The following is an 11351-nucleotide window of genomic DNA, read 5'->3' as shown; positions in this document are numbered from 1 at the left end:
TGTACTCAGTCTCTCCTGGTACTTCCTCACACAAGTCTCCTTCCCAAACTCACTTACTCTCACCACTCTCTTCACCCCAACATTCTCTCTTCTTTTCTGAAAACCTCTACATATCTTCACCTTCACCTCCACAAGATAATGACCAGACATCCCTCCAGTTGCACCTCTCAGCACATTAACATCCAAAAGTCTCTCTTTCGTGTGCCTATCAATTACTACGTAATCCAATAATGCTCTCTGGTCATCTCTCCTACTTACATACATATACTTATGTATATCTCTCTTTTAAACCAAGTATTCCCTATCACCAGTTCTTTTCCAGCACATAAATCTACAAGCTCTTCACCATTTCCATTTACAACACTGAACACACCATGTACACCAATTATTCCCTCAACTTCCACATTACTCACCTTTGCATTCAAATCACCCATCACTATAACCTGGTCTCATGCATCAAAACTGCCAACACGCTCACTCGGCTGCTTCCAAAACACTTTCCTCTCATGATCTTTCCTCTCGTGCCCAGGTGCATATGCACCAATAATCACCCATCTGTCTCCATCCACTTTCAGTTTTACCCATATCAATCTCGAGTTTACTTTCTTACACTCTATCACATACTCCCACCACTCCTGTTTCTGGAGTAGTGTTACTCCTTCCCTTGCTCTTGTCCTCTCACTAACCCCTGACTTTACTCCCAAGACATTCCCAAACCACTCTTTCCCTTTACCTTTAAGCTTTGTTTCACTTAGAGCCAAAACATCCAGGTTCCTCTCCTCAAACTACTACCTATCTCTCCTTTTTTCTCATCTTGGTTACATCCACACACATTTAGACACCCCAATCTGAGCCTTCGAGGAGGATGAACACTCCCCGCGTGACTCCTTCTGTTTCCCCTTTGGAAAGTTAAAATACAAGGAGGGGAGGGTTTCTAGCTCCCTGCTCCTCTCCCCTTTAATTGCCTTTTATGACACGTGAGGAATGCGTGGGAAGTATTCTTTCTCCCCTATCCCCAGGGATGTGATATATCTTTCCAGCCTCTAGGTTTTTACCCTTTAAGATGTGGATAAAGAAGCCAAAATTTGATTTTAGTTTTTGTCTTTCTTATTAACTGTTCCTGCTCTATGTTTTGATGCAAAAGATGCAACACAGTAAATAAATTCTTTGCTTTTTTTCAGTCTGGTTAGAATTAGCTTTTTCAACATATTCCAATCAACTTTCTTTAAAAGACATGATACTTTTCTCATTACTCCCTCCTCTATAGATTTCTTCATTTTATACAATTTACTTTATTTTTCATACTTTTTATCAAAATTTTAATGTATTAAATATGATGACTGATAAAAGGTCTGTTTTGATAGGACAAGTAATGCAGGCCCATGCCGTACACTAAAAACTGATCTATGAACTGAATCCTCATTACATACAGTAAATATGACACAAAATCCAGTTTCCTGTACTTTACATTACTGCAGTTTGAAGCAGTGCTTTTAAAAAATCATTATACATAACTCCATCATAAAAGAAAATAACGATACGTTTCCACTTTTTAATTAGTTCCTTGACTATGATTACTAATGCATTATTTGCCAAATTGTCTGACCTTCCATGTTCTCCATAATCTTCCCTCCCAATGACAGAATCTCTTCTCTCATTATAAAATTCATATTCCATAAGACTCATCCAATCAAAAAATAATTTTTCCTCTGTCTTCGTCATCCCAGCTTTATCTTTCAACATACTTAGTGTGTGGGTAATCCAAACTACATTCATATAAATTCTGCATAACCAACTTTACAATGTACCTACAAAAGTCAAAGCAAAAATGTTACAAAGAAATGTGTAGGCTTTAGGGCTCTGGTAGTGGGTACCTAAAACAAAACTTTTTTGCTGTAAATTTTTTTTGTACTTTTGAACAATTTACCAGAACCCTAAAAAAAAAATCTAAAACATTATGATAAAGGCACATACCTTGAAGCATTTCCTATCCACTTTTTAGAGGTGTTGTATATTTCAGATGAATTACCTTGCAGCTGTTTTTTAATCCCCTTATTTTTGTTCTCCATTTCTTTAATAGTTTTGTTGTTGGTGACAACTTTTAATTGCTTCTGAAAAAATTGTGACAGTTAGTTTGGGAATACCATCAAAAGTACAACTAACTCTAGGTAAAAGATATTTATCAATTTATTATCCTTAATAAACATCGGAAATGTTAGAGATGTAGTGCAAGGAAACAGACGGGGAATGGCCCAACCCAACACATACACATGCATATACATAAACGCCCACACACGCATATATACATGCACATACATTTCAAAGTATACATACATATACACACATAGATATCTTTTTTTTTTTTTTTTTGCTTTGTCGCTGCCTCCCGCGTTTGCGAGGTAGCGCAAGGAAACAGACGAAAGAAATGGCCCAACCCACCCCCATACACATGTATATACATACGTCCACACACGCAAATATACATACCTACACAGCTTTCCATGGTTTACCCCAGACGCTTCACATGCTTTGATTCAATCCACTGACAGCACATCAACCCCGGTATACCACATCGCTCCAATTCACTCTATTCCTTGCCCTCCTTTCACCCTCCTGCATGTTCAGGCCCCGATCACACAAAATCTTTTTCACTCCATCTTTCCACCTCCAATTTGGTCTCCCTCCTCTCCTCGTTCCCTCCACCTCCGACACATATATCCTCTTGGTCAATCTTTCCTCACTCATTCTCTCCATGTGACCAAACCATCTCAAAACACCCTCTTCTGCTCTCTCAACCACGCTCTTTTTATTTCCACACATCTCTCTTACCCTTACGTTACTTACTCGATCAAACCACCTCACACCACACATTGTCCTCAAACATCTCATTTCCAGCACATCCATCCTCCTGCGCACAACTCTATCCATAGTCCACGCCTCGCAACCATACAACATTGTTGGAACCACTATTCCTTCAAACATACCCATTTTTGCTTTCCGAGATAATGTTCTCGACTTCCACACATTCTTCAAGGCTCCCAGAATTTTCGCCCCCTCCCCCACCCTATGATCCACTTCCGCTTCCATGTTTCCATCCGCTGCCAGATCCACTCCCAGATATCTAAAACACTTCCCTTCCTCCAGTTTTTCTCCATTCAAACTCACCTCCCAATTGACTTGACCCTCAACCCTACTGTACCTAATAACCTTGCTCTTATTCACATTTACTCTTAACTTTCTTCTTTCACACACTTTACCAAACTCAGTCACCAGCTTCTGCAGTTTCTCATCCGAATCTACCACATACACATATATACACATGTACATAATTCATACTTGCTGCCTTTGTTCATTCCTGTTGCCACCCTGCCACACATGATATAACAACCCCCTCCCCCTACCTGTGCGCGAGGTAGCGCTAGGAAAAGACAACAAAAGCCACATTTGTTCACACTCAGTCTCTAACTGTCATGTGTAATGCACCAAAACCACAGCTCCCAGGCCCCACAAAACTTTCCATAACTATTGCCCTAATTCTATATTCACTTTTTACACTTACTGTAGTAGTTGAAGTTACATCAGTAATCCTAGGAGCCTTATGTCTACCAAAATAAATGACAACATCGAACCAAAAAATGCATCCTTTGTTTAAAATTATAAATGGAGCCATAGTAGATATACCTATTCCAAGAAACTTTCAACATTTTGAAACTTCTCTCTTTTAGGATTATGTCTATCTGTTCAAATTCTTACAGGAATCCTTTTAGCTATACACTACACAGCAGATATCAACTTAGCTTTTTCTAATGTAGCTCACATTTGTTATGACATAAACTATGGATGTCTACATCATACAAAACATGCTAACAGAGCATCCTTTTCCTAAATTTGTAATTATATACATACTGGCCGAGGTATTTATTATCGATCTTTCTTGTTCGTCGAAGTATGAATAATCAGAGTGTTTATTCTATTTGCAACAATAGCAACAGCTTTCTTAGGATATGTCCTTCCTTGAGGTCAAATGACTTTTTGAGGAGCTACCGTAATTACAAATGTATTTTCTGCAATTCCCAACATTGGCAATGATTTATTTATGGCAATGGATTTGAGGAGGATTCTCTGTAAGAAATGCCACTATAACACGATTTTTTACCCTTCAATTCGTATCACCATTCAAACTTATAGCTCTGTCTGGTATTCACATTGTTTTCTTACATCAAAGATGATCAGGAAACCTGCTAGGCATCTCAAGTCAACAAGAAGCTCCATTTCATCCTTATTTTTCTTTCAAAGACTTAGTTGGATTGGGTGTTTTATTAACACTTTTAGTAATAATTACCCTATTACACCCCTATCTTCTAGGCGATCCAGAAAATTTTATTCCAGCATATCCAATATCCACACCAGCCCACATTCACCCTGAATGACATTTCCTATTTGCCTAAGCCATTTTACGATCTATGCCTGACAAAGCGGGAGAGTCATCGCTTTGGTTTTACTAGTTCCTATTATTGTAATTTTTCCTAAAACACACTGTTCAAAATTCCAAAAACTAGCATTTTACCCATTAAGAAAATATCTATTTTGATCCTTAGTATCAATTTTAGTCCTACTTAAATAAATTTATATTGGGGCACGACCTGAGGAAGATCCTAATATTCTAAGTGGACAAATTTGAACCATTCTATATTTTTCCTATTTTGTGCTTAATTCAATTACCATATATCTATGAGACTCTCTCCTAGATTGATTAATTAGTTTAAGAAAAACCAGCATCTTGAAAATACTTAAAAAGAGATAATGTTCTCATCAATTGCCCTTTACTGATATATATTTTTTTATTTTCCTTTGTCGCTGTCTCCCGCGTTAGCGAGGTAGCGCAAGGTAACAGACGAAAGAATGGCCCAACCAACCCACATACACATGTATATACATACACGTCCACACACGCAAATATACATACCTATACATCTCAATGTACACATATATATACACACACAGACATATACATATATACACATGTACATAATTCATACTGTCTGCCTTTATTCATTCCCATCTCCACCTCGCCACACATGGAATAACAACCCCCTCCCCCCTCATGTGTGCGAGGTAGCGCTAGGAAAAGACAACAAAGGCCCCATTCGTTCACACTCAGTCTCTAGCTGTCATGTAATAATGCACCAAAACCACAGCTCCCTTTCCACATTCAGGCCCCACAGAACTTTCCATGGTTTACCCCAGACGCTTCACATGCCCTGGTTCAATCCATTGACAGCACGTCGACCCCGGTATACCACATTGTTCCAATTCACTCTATTCCTTGCACGCCTTTCACCCTCCTGTATGTTCAGGCCCCGATCACTCAAAATCTTTTTCACTCCATCTTTCCACCTCCAATTTGGTCTCCCACTTCTCCTTGTTCCCTCCACCTCTGACACATATATCCTCTTGGTCAATCTTTCCTCACTCATTCTCTCCATGTGACCAAACCATTTCAAAACACCCTCTTCTGCTCTCTCAACCACACTCTTTTTATTCTTTTTATTTCCACACATCTCTCTTACCCTTACATTACTTACTCGATCAAACCACCTCACACCACATATTGTCCTCAAACATCTCATTTCCAGCACATCCACCCTCCTGTGCACAACTCTATCTATAGCCCACGCCTTGCAACCATACAACATTGTTGGAACCACTATTCCTTCAAACATACCCATTTTTACTTTCAGAGATAATGTTCTCGACTTCCAAACATTCTTCAATGCTCCCAGAATTTTCGCCCCCTCCCCCACCCTATGATTCACTTCCGCTTCCATGGTTCCATCCACTGCCAGATCCACTCCCAGATATCTAAAACACTTTTCTTCCTCCAGTTTTTCTCCATTCAAACTTACCTCCCAATTGGCTTGGCCCTCAACCATACTGTACCTATTAACCTTGCTCTTATTCACATTTACTCTTAACTTTCTTCTTTCACACACTTTACCAAACTCAGTCACCAGCTTCTGCAGTTTCACACATGAATCTGCCACCAGCGCTGTATCATCAGCGAACAACAACTGACTCACTTCCCAAGCTCTCACATCCACAACAGACGGCATACTTGCCCCTCTTTCCAAAACTCTTGCATTCACCTCCCTAACAACCCCATCCATAAACAAATTAAACAACCATGGAGACATCACACACCCCTGCCGCAAACCTACATTCACTGAGAACCAATCACTTTCCTCTCTTCCTACACGTACATATGCCTTACATCCTCGATAAAAACTTTTCAGTGCTTCTAACAACTTGCCCCCCACTCCATATATTCTTAATACCTTCCACAGAGCATCTCTATCAACTCTTATCATATGCCTTCTCCAGATCCATAAATGCTACATACAAATCCATTTGCTTTTCTAAGTATTTCTCACATACATTCTTCAAAGCAAACACCTGATCCACACATCCTGTAGCACTTCTGAAACCACACTGCTCTTCCCTAATCTGATGCTCTGTACATGCCTTCACCCTCTCAATCAATACCCTCCCACATAATTTCCCAGCAATACTCAACAAACTTATACCTCTGTAATTTGAGCACTCACTCTTATCCCCTTTGCCTTTGTACAATAGCACTATGCAAGCATTCTGCCAATCCTCAGGCACCTCACCATGAATCATACATACATTAAATAACCTTAACAATACAGTCAATCCCTTTTTTAATAAATTCCACTGCAATACCATCCAAATCTGCTGCCTGGCCAGCTTTCATCATCCGTAAAGCTTTTAACACCTCTTCTCTGTTTACCAAATCATTTTCCCTAACCCTCTCACTTTGCACACCACCTCGACCATAACACCCTATATCTGCCACTCTATCATCAAACACATTCAACAAACCTTCAAAATACTCACTTCATCTCCTCACATCACCACTACTTGTTATCACCTCCCCATTAGCCCCCTTCACTGAAGTTCTCATTTGCTCCCATGTCTTACACACTTTATTTACCTCCTTCCAAAACATCTTTTTATTGTCCCTAAAATTTAATGATACTCTCTCACCCCAACTCTCATTTGCCCCCTTTTTCACCTCTTGCACCTTTCTCTTGACCTCCTGCCTCTTTTATACATCTCCCACTCATATGCATTTTTTCCCTGCAAAAATTGTCCAAATGCCTCTCTCTTCTGTTTCACTAATAATCTTACTTCTTCATCCCAGCACTCACTACGCTTTCTAATCAACCCACCTCCCACGCTTCTCATGCCACAAGCATCTTTTGAGCAAGCCATCACTGCTTCCCTAAATACATTCCATTCCTCCCCCACTCCCCTTACCTCCTTTGTTCTCACCTTTTTCCATTCTGTACTCAGTCTCTCCTGGTACTTCCACACACAAGTCTCCTTCCCAAGTTCACTTACTTTCACCACTCTCTTCTTCCCAACATTCTGTCTTCTTTTCTGAAAACCCCTACAAATCTTCACCTTCGCCTCCACAAGATAATGATCAGACATCCCTCCAGTTGCACCTCTCAGCACATTAACATCCAAAAGTCTCTGTTTTGTGTGCCTATCAATTAACTGAAATATTATTTATATTACTAATGCTTGCATAGTGAGATTGTACAAAGGTAAAGGGGATAAAAGTGAGTGCTCAAATTACAGATGTATAAGTCTGTTGAGTATTCCTGGGAAATTATATGGGAGGGTATTGATTGAGAGGGTGAAGGCATGTACAGAGCATCAGATTGGGGAAGAGCACAGTGGTTTCAGAAGTGGTAGAGGATGTATGGATCAGGTGTTTGCTTTGAAGATTGTATGTAAGACATATTTAGAAAAGCAAATGGATTTGTATGTAGCATTTATGGTTCTGGAAAAGGCATATGAGAGAGTTGATAGAGACGCTCTGTGGAAGGTATTAAGAATATATGGTGTGGGAGGCAAGTTGTTAGATGCAGTGAAAAGTTTTTATCGAGGATGTAAGGCATGTGTACGTGTAGGAAGAGAGGAAAGTGATTGGTTCTCAGTTAATGTTGGTTTGCGGCAGGTGTGCGTGATGTCTCCATGGTTGTTTAATTTGTTTATGGATGGGGTTGTTAGGGAGGTTAATGGAAGAGTTTTGGAAAGAGGGGCAAGTATGCAGTCTGTTGTGCATCAGAGAGCTTGGGAAGTGAGTCAGTTGTTGTTCGCTGATGATACAGCGTTGGTGGATGACTTGGGTGAGAAACTGCAGAAGCTAGTGACTGAGTTTGGTAAAGTGTGTGAAAGAAGAAAGCTGAGAGTAAATGTGAATAAGAGCAGGGTTATTACGTACAGTAGGGCTGAGGGACAAGTCAATTGGGAGGTAAGTTTGAATGGAGAAAAACTGGAGGAAGTGAAGTGTTTTAGCTATCTGGAAGTGGATTTGGCAGTGGATCGAACCAAGGAAGCAGAAGTGAATCATAGGGTTGGGGAGGGGGCAAAAGGTGTGGGAGTGTTGAAGAATGTGTGGAAGTTGAGAACATTACCTCAGAAAGCAAAAATGGGTGTGTTTGAAGGAATAGTGGTTCCAACAATGTTATCCAACAATGTTATATGGTTTCGAGGCATGGGCTGTAGATAGAGTTGTGCGGAGGAGGGTGGATGTGCTGGAAATGAGATGTTTGAGGACAATATGTGGTGTGAGTTGGTCTGATCGAGCAAGTAATGAAAGGGTAAGAGAGATGTGAGGTAATAAAAAGATTGTGGTTGAGAGAGCAGAAGACGGTGTTTTGAAATGGTTTGGTCACATGGAGAGAATCTGTGAGGAAAGATTGACCAAGAGGATATATGGGTCAGAGGTGGAGGGAACAAGGAGAAGTGGTAGACCAAATTGGAGGTGGAAAGATGGTGTGAAAAAGATTTTGAATGATTGGGGCCTGAACATGCAGGAGGGAGAAAGGCATGGAAGAAATAGAGTGAATGGGAACAAAGTAGTATACTGGGTTTGATGTGCTGTCAATGGATTGAACCAGGGCATGTGAAGCGTTTGGGGTAAACCATGGAAAGTTCTGTGGAGCCTGGATGTGGAAGGGGAGCTGTGGTTTTGGTGCATTATACATAACACCTAGAGACTGAGTGTGAACGAATGTGGCCTTTGTTGTCTTTTCCTAGTGCTACCTCGTGCACATGAGGGGGGGAGGGGGTTGTTATATTGTGTGGCGGGGTGACAATGGGAATGAATAAAGGCAGACAGTATGAATTATGTACATGTGTATATATGTATATGTCTGTGTGTGTATATATATGTATACGTTGAGATGTATAGGTATGTATATTTGCGTGTGTGGACGTATATGTATATACATGTGTATGTGGGTGGGTTGGGCCATTCTTTCATCCGTATCCTTGCACTACCTCGCTAACGCAGGAGAGAGCGACAAAGTCAAATGAATAAATGAAATAAATAAATATCACTAATCAAATCAAAAACAAACAATAACACATTTAAATCCCATAAGAAAATAGACAATCTAACGGAAGTGGAAGGAAACTCTTTTAAGCCAAATTCATAAGTTTATCGTAATGAAAACAAGGTAACGTTCCACTGACTCAAATAAAAACAAAAGCTATACCCACTAACATGATATAAAAAGGAAACCTATAAGATTATCTCTAAGATAATCCTAAAAAGCATTCTTATAAACAAAATTCTCCTATATCCTGACATAAAAATTCAAGCAAATCCACCTCCCCTATATTCAGTATTAAATCCAGAAATCAATTCAAAATCAACTTAAGTCAACTTAAAATCAACTTAAGTCAACTGAAATCAACTTAAAGGCAAAGGCAAGGCAGCAGGTTTGGATGGTATTGCAGTGGAATTTATTAAAAAAGGGGGTGACTGTATTGTTGACTGGTTGGTAAGGTTATTTAATGTATGTATGATTCATGGTGAGGTCCCTGAGGATTGGCAGAATGCTTGCATAGTGCCATTGTACAAAGGCAAAGGGGATAAGAGTGAGTGCTCAAATTACAGATGTATAAGTCTGTTGAGTATTCCAGGGAAGTTATATGGGAGGGTATTGATTGAGAGGGTGAAGGCATGTACAGAGCATCAGATTGGGGAAGAGCAGTGTGGTTTCAGAAGTGCTAGAGGATGTGTGGATCAGGCGTTTGCTTTAAAGAATGTATGTGAGAAATACTTAGAAAAGCAAATGGATTTGTATGTAGCATTTATGGATCTGGAGAAGGCATATGATAGAGTTGAAAGAGATGCTCTGTGGAAGGTACTAAGAATATATGGTGTGGGAGTCAAGTTGTTAGAAGCAGTGAAAAGTTTTTTATCGAGGATGTAAGGCATGTGTATGTGTAGGAAGAGAGGAAAGTGATTGGTTCTCAGTGAATGTAGGTTTGCGGCAGGGGTGTTTGATGTCTCCATGGTTGTTTAATTTGTTTATGGATGGGGTTGTTAGTGAGGTGAATGCAAGAGTTTTGGAAAGAGGGGCAAGTATGCAGTCTGTTGGGGATGAGAGAGCTTGGGAAGTGAGTCAGTTGTTGTTTCCTGATGATACAGCGCTGGTGGCTGATTCATGTGGGAAACTGCAGAAGCTGGTGACTGAGTTTGGTAAAGTGTGTGAAAGAAGAAAGTTAAGAGTAAATGTGAATAAGAGCAAGGTTATTAGGTACAGTAGGGTTGAGGGTCAAGTCAACTGGGAGGTAAGTTTGAATGGAGAAAAACTGGAGGAAGTAAAGTGTTTTAGATATCTGGGAGTGGATTTGGCAGCGGATTGAACCATGGAAGCGGAAGTGAATCATAGGGTGGGGGAGGGGGTGAAAATCTTGGGAGCCTTGAAGAATGTGTGGAAGTCAAGAACATTATCTCTGAAAGCAAAAATGGGTATGTTTGAAGGAATAGTGGTTCCAACAATGTTGTATGGTTGCGAGGCGTGGGCTATGGATAGAGTTGTGCGCAGGAGGGTGGATGTGCTGGAAATGAGATGTTTGAGGACAATGTGTGGTGTGAGGTGGTTTGATCGAGTAAGTAATGTAAGAGTAAGAGAGATATGTGGAAATAAAAAGAGCATGGTTGAGAGAGCAGAAGAGGGTGTTTTGAAATGGTTTGGGCACATGGAGTGAATGAGTGAGGAAATATTGACAAAGAGGATATACGTGTCGGAGGTAGAGGGAACGAGGAGAAGTGGGAGACCAAATTGGAGGTGGATAGATGGAGTGAAAAAGATTTTGAGTGATCGGGGCCTGAACATGCAGGAGGGTGAAAGGCGGGCAAGGAATAGAGTGAATTGGATCGATGTGGTATACCGGGGTCGATGTGCTGTCAATGGATTGAATCAGGGCATGTGAAGCGTCTGGGGTAAACCATGGAAAGT

The 11351-nt window shown here is 40.4% G+C and overlaps 1 pseudogene; it reads left to right on the top strand.

Moving 5' to 3' along the window:
* The first annotated feature begins 3635 nt into the window (after nucleotides 1–3635).
* Nucleotides 3636–8295, top strand: LOC139748402 (cytochrome b-like; annotated as a pseudogene).
* Nucleotides 8296–11351: the final 3056 nt, after the last annotated feature.

This window comes from Panulirus ornatus, unplaced genomic scaffold (genome assembly GCF_036320965.1).
Source record: "Panulirus ornatus isolate Po-2019 unplaced genomic scaffold, ASM3632096v1 CTG_1259_pilon, whole genome shotgun sequence".
NCBI classification, from domain to species: domain Eukaryota; kingdom Metazoa; phylum Arthropoda; class Malacostraca; order Decapoda; family Palinuridae; genus Panulirus; species Panulirus ornatus.
The sequence above is the reverse complement of the archived record's forward strand: the minus strand, read 5'-3'. Positions and strand labels throughout refer to the sequence as shown.